Source organism: Pipistrellus hanaki, assembly GCF_964339955.1.
Source record: "Pipistrellus hanaki genome assembly, chromosome: 2".
Lineage (NCBI taxonomy): Eukaryota > Metazoa > Chordata > Mammalia > Chiroptera > Vespertilionidae > Pipistrellus > Pipistrellus hanaki.
The window spans coordinates 55957741-55964136 of NC_140504.1; the positions used below are offsets into that span (position 1 = coordinate 55957741).

The window sequence follows — 6396 nt, forward strand, 5'->3', positions numbered from 1 at the left end:
CTCGTGAGCCACTATGTCCCGTAACGCCCATGCTTTCTCAAAGGCGATCCTGCCACACAGTTTTAAAAGGGGGAGAGACAACCGGATTCTCTGGGAGAACTGTAAGTCAGGCTCAGGGTAGAAAAATGCAGATAAGAGAGGGAGAAGAGAAGGAAAGAGATAGATAGGAGCTTTGTTTGAGTGAAAAGAAGAGTGAGTTGAGAAAATCCAGACAAGCTTGTGGTAGGAAATGCCAGGAGGCATGGCTGTGGGTGGATGTCTGTAAGGCAGGAGATCACTAGATTGTTTTTCCCTTTCTGCCATGCATCCTCTTCTCCTTCAGGAGAAGCGGCACACGATAACTTGTCACTCTTATTTTTTAAAGTAACAAAATGATGCTGAAAGCTCTCATTGAACAACCACATGCTCAGCACTTATGATCAGCCTCTCAACAGACTTGAGAGCTGGTATTTTTTTTTTTTTAACCAAAATCTGTATTAGGTTCCTTTTGCTGCTGTAACAAATTACCATGAATTTAGTGGCTTACAGTGAAATATTACTCAGTCATAATAAAAGGTGAAATACTGTCATTTGCACCAACACGAATGGACCTTGGGAGTATTATGCTAAATGAAACAAGCCAGACAGAAAAGCTAAGAACCACCTGATTTCACTCAGATGTGGAATATAAAACTGAAACTCATAGACACGACAACAATATGGTTGTTACCAGAGGGAGGGGGGTGGGTAATAAAGGGGACCAAAAATATGGTGAAGGAAGAGGATTGGACTTAGGTTGTGGGCACCCAATGCAATCAATATATAGATCATGTATCATAGAAATATACACCTGAAACCTATCTGATCTTATTAACCAATGTTATCCCAATAAATTTAACTAAGAGAGAGAGAGAGAGAGAGAGAGAGAGAGAGAGAGAGAGAGAGAGAGAGAGAGAGAGAGAGTTAGAAGAAAAGTAACCAACCCACACATAGTATTCTCTTAGGGTCCTGGAGTCAGAAGTGTGGAATGAGTCTCGCTGGGTCAAAATCAAGGTGTGAGCAGACCTGCCCTACTTTTGGAAGGTCCAGGGGAGAACCTGCCTCGGTGCCATTTTGCAGATGAAGAAAAGGAGGCTTGAAGAGATCCCTTTGCTCACTCACCTACATTGCTAGAAAATGCAAAAGCTGCGATTCAAACCCAGGTCTGCCGGCTCCGGATCATTTCCTTAACATGTTGCAGCTTATAAAGTCCTGTCCCATGGCTAGTACTTTCAGCAGAAAAAGAAACACCGGGTCACTTCCTTGCCAACCCTGGGAACAGAGGGAGCAGACACATTCCCCCCCTCAGGCGATCCAGCCTCTGCACAGGTCAGAACCACCAACTAGGCCTCTCTTCAGTCTTCCCCAGGATCTTGACTCCTCAGCCCCTGATGCTCTACTAATGCTTGCACATTTGCCTCAAACCTACACGTTTGTTTTTCCAGGAAATCTGTCTAGATGTATATCACCCCCCATCCCCTGGGACTGAAATCCTTGGATGTAAAAGGTACAAATGTACAGGTCAATGTGAGAGTCCACATTTCATGGCCTCTCCTTGGCCACCTATGTTTAGATGTGGTTGGTGTCTAAGGAACATAAAACATTTGTTCCACCCTCCAAACAGCCACAGATGTCAAGAGGGAGGGTGGTTGGGGAGCCAGGTCTAGGCTTCCGGTGGCTGGCTCACAGCTGTGGTGCTGGACTCACGGCCGTGGTCCCGCGGTGAGCACACTGGACCCCGCCTCAGAACACCTGGATCAGGACCCCAGCCTGGCCCATCCTTACTGTGTGACCCTGGGCAATGCCCCCAGTGTCTACTTCTGCATTTATCAAATGGGTGAAACACACGTACTTGTGGAGATTGTGACCACTAAGATGAAAGATGCAGAACTGGTTGGCAACACTAAAATTATTTACAAGCATAAGAAATTATGAATAATAATAACCAGGGGATATTTAAGAAGGGCCAGCAGTGACCCCTGGGTCCTAGGAGGGAAGTTCTGCAAAAATGGTCCTACCGCTAAGGGCTGGGGGGTAGTGTGGGCGGGAGAGTCTCTTTGGGAGAGAAAAAAAAAAGCTTCCCAGTTGTTTTTGGGTTGTGGATAGTCAGGTACCAGGCAGCACGTCCCGTCTGTATGGGAGAGGCCCTCTGTGCATTCCATCAGCATTACTGAGCGGGTAACACCCGCCATCCGGCCTCATCCCTCTGGCTTTGGCCAGGTGATACAGAAATGAGGTTCTGTCTCCTCTGGACGGGGGCTGTTTTCTCCCTGACGCAGACATTCCTCAGGGAGGACCTTGTTCTGCTCCCTTGTCCCTTCTTTCCTCCTGGTATCAACCTAGGAAGGGCTTGTCCTGCATTTCACTGCAAGCGTCTCCAAAGCAGGAGAAGGCACTGGGGCCCTGTTTTATTTGCCTTTCTAGGTCCAAGGTGGTGCAGTGCTTGCAACATAGTAAGCACTTGATAAATTATTTTGCTAAAGGGCAGATAAAGTACATTTTTAAAAATGTGAATTTGGATGGGTGAATGAATATATGTGTGCAAACTTTGCCTAGACCCGTGGTCAGCAAACTGTGGTTTGCAGCTCTTTGGCCCCTTGAGTGTGGCTCTTCCACAAAATACCATAACCTGGGCGAGTCTATTGTGAAGAAGTGGTGTCAGAAGAAGTTTAAGTTTAAAAAACTTGGCTCTCAAAAGAAATTTCAATCATTGTACTGTTGATATTTGGCCCTGTTGACTAATGAGTTTGCCAGCCACTGGTTTAGATCTTTAGTGCAGAACTGGCTAGAGTATGGTGAGGTGGAAAAGACATGGGCTTTGGCAGACCGGAGTTTGAATCTCAACCCCACCCCTTAACAGTTTTGTGACCTCAGGTAGTTACTCAAATTGTTGGACTTTATTTCTAAATGGACATTGTAATACTTAACTAGAAGGGTTACTGTGAAAATTAAATGAGACTATATGTGAAATTCTAACACAATATTACCCATACTATATTAACTTCCTTTACTTTTTCCTCAGGTACTTGAATCAGACAGACCAGAGCTAATAGACTATTGCATGGCGAAGGCACCTAAAACTAGTGGTTTAATTTTGTTTTAAAGCAGAGCCATATTTTCAAAAGGAATATGATTTCAATATGTAACTCTACTATAAATAAATAGGTAAAAATCTGGCTGAAATGGGAGTAGGGAGTCTGGCCTCCAGAGCTTCCCCTAATCAGCCCTACACTTTCTAACCATGTGGCTAGCCCCAGAGTGCTTGGAAACCACTATTCTAGAATCAACAGAAAAGAAGCATGAAGGGAAGTTACTGAGCTCAGAGGAAAGTTACCCAAGAATTTAGAAGACACTCAAGAGTGAGGTTGGAAAACCCTGGTTGAAATGTGTACATTGGTATTCCATAGTCTCTGCAGCAAAGACCCCCATCGAAAGGGAAGTTCCTCAGAAAGGCTCCTGGAGAAGTGGGGCGAGTGAATTTGCTCCCGAAGCAGAGAAGCTGGAAAGGCCTCCAGGAAGGGCTGTAGCCCTGATACCCTCAGAGAAAAGGTAATGAGGTTTCTATGAAAGAAAACAATCAGGTCTGGCTAACCTTTTAGAGTTCTTTTAAAGCTATTATATTTTTGTGCTTGGGCCAGACTAATAAGTTTTAAAAAAGAAAGAAAGAAAGAAAGAAAGAAAGAAAGAAAGAAAGAAAGAAAGAAAGAAAGAAAGAAAAACTCTGATAAAGTTTCACACCAATGGCTATTAAATTCTGAATTTGTTCACCTTCCCAGAAAAGACAGACATGGAGAGAGGACAGAAGGGATGGACAGAAAGGGTGTCCTCCAGCCGAAACTGGTTTGGCTCAGTGGTAGAGTGTCGGTCTGCGGACTGAAAGGTCCCGGGTTCGATTCCGGTCAAGGGCATGTACGTTGCTTGCGGGCACATCCCCGGTGGGGGGTATGCAGGAGGCGGCTGGTAGATGTTTCTCTCTCATCGACTTTTCTAGCTCTCTATCTCTCTCCCTTCCTCTCTGTAAAAAATCAATAAAATATATTAAAAAAGAAAGAAAGAAAGAAAGAAAGAAAGGAAGGAAGGAAGGAAGGAAGGAAGGAAGGAAGGAAGGAAGGAAGGAAGGAAGGAAAGAAGGATGAAAGAAAGGAAGAAAGGAAGAAAGAAAGAAAGAAAGAAAGAAAGAAAGAAAGAAAGAAAGAAAGAAAGAAAGAAAGAAAAAAAGAAAGAAAGAAAGAAAGGGTGTCCTCTGGGCCTGTAGTCATAGTGCCTTAAGAGGTTAATGACTTCTTGAGTTTTGTCTCTGCCTGCCTGACAAGGAAGTATCGAAATGAACACTATGTCAGGGTCAACTTTATTTGTCAACTTAACTAGTTGTTGGGTCACATACCTGTCTAGGTATCTTTGTGAAGATATTTTTTAAGATAGGGTTAACATTTAAGTCAGACTTTGAGTTAAAGCCCATCAGTCAAAGGGCTTAAGAGCAAAGACTGAATTTCCTGAAGAAGAGGCAATTCTTCCTCAAGATCGCAGCATAGAAACCCAGTGAGCGTTTCCAGTCTGAAGATTTCAGACCCAAGGCAGCAACATTAACTTCTTGCCTGACTTTTCAGTCTGCCGGGATGCAGATTTCTGACTTGTCCATAATCACATGAGCCAATTCCTTAAAATAAATCTCTCTCTATCTCTGTCTGTCTCTTTCTCAGTTCTTCATAGAAACAGAACAAATAGGAAACATATACATACATATCCTACTTGTTCTGTTTCTATTTGTTCTGTTTCTGTAAAGAACCCTGAGTAATACACCCCTCAATTTGGGTTGACTTCTATTTTTGATAGAAGCAATCATCATCATTCTCTGATGTTTCCTGAGACAGTTTTACCCTTTCCTTCCAGTTCCTACTGACAGCTGCTAACTCTGGCTCTGATGAATTCAATGGTTTCTGTTTCCATTCCCCGCAGTGCATCCAGAGGTTCTTCAATGATCCTACAGAGCACAGATGTTGCAACTACTGGGCCAACGTGTTTTGAGCCAAAACCAAATAATTGCAGTCATTTCATAATTTGGAGAAAAATTAATGATCAAAATTTGTCATTTTAAGCATTTTTCTCTCACAAACTTTTCTTAAATCTGGGTGCTTGTTACCACTTGTCTAGCTGGAATCTAGTTTATAAATATGAATGTAGGCCAAAATGATCTACTTAATTATTTTTAATTTAATTTATCAACATTTTGTGGTGTTCCAAAAAATCAAACATGCCCTCTAACTGCCAGACAGTCTTGAGAGCCACTGTCCTAAAACACAGCTCTGATTTCATATCACTCCCCGCTTAAACACCCAGGAAGGCTCCCTATGCCCTTCATTCAAAGGAGAGCCCAGGAGAGCTCCCATTGAACCTACAGCTCTGCCACCGGACCCTTCTTACTTCCTGCAGCCACATGGCTCCTCTGACCAACCCGTTCTCTCTTGTGGACCAATCTCTTCAGATCCAGATTTCTTCTGAATTAGAAAATGTTTTGACTTTTCCATTCTTGGAGATATAACAATACCTTCCCTTTGCCTGCATCTACTTTATTTGTCCAGACCCAACCATTTCATTCTCCTGGGGGAGAGGTTGGCCAACATAAGTGATAAAGCTCATGCTCCTTAGCTTCTATTCAAGACCGTACTGTCAGATTTCAAAGGGCTTGCTGCATGTCTGCCGCTGCCCTCGGGGCCCTGATCCTGCATCCAGGTTGTGTTTGGTTGTGTTTAGGTCGTCTCTCCCTTTGAGATGATCCCTTCTCCTATTTCTTCTATCCCTTCTCTTGTCTTTGCCATTGTCTGAAGCTCAGTTGAAAAACCTCTTCTTTCCCCAACTACCCTTGTCCTAAGTTATCCTTTCTTCCCCACCTTCCTCTCTGCAGCCTCTAACAGCTCTCCAGACATGTCCTGCTTGGCAGATATGTGAGTGTGGCTTTTCTCCTCTACTAGTATCTGCTACAACAATCTAACCTGATACTTTATTAACTTTTTTCTTTACCAAAGTTTGTTTAATCAGTTATTCTGAACCCACAAAGGAATAAATTACTGTACACAAAAAAAGTCAATTTGACAAGTAATTGCACCAAAGAAACAAAATTATAAACTTTCACATTAATTGGTGAGTGACTTACCTGGAAGCCAATGACTAACTCTTTGTGGTTTTTGTCTTGTTAAGAAGGCAAAAAATTAAAGTGTCATTTGTCCTCAGGCATTTACTGGCCACATGCCCATTCATATCCTGACAGAATATTGGCTTTGACTGCAAATTCAGAGGCTTGGTGGTCAGCCTCCTTATGGTGCAGATGAGGAAACTCAGGTACCGAGAGGGGCGGTGACTTGCTCAAGAGCATGGAAGAGT

At 43.2% G+C, this 6396-nt stretch overlaps 1 protein-coding gene across 2 annotated transcripts in view; it reads right to left on the minus strand.

The window, feature by feature from the left end:
- The window catches only part of UPK1B (uroplakin 1B), a 30873-nt gene that overhangs the window by 19944 nt on the left and 4533 nt on the right, over positions 1-6396 (minus strand). The window lies entirely within an intron of this gene.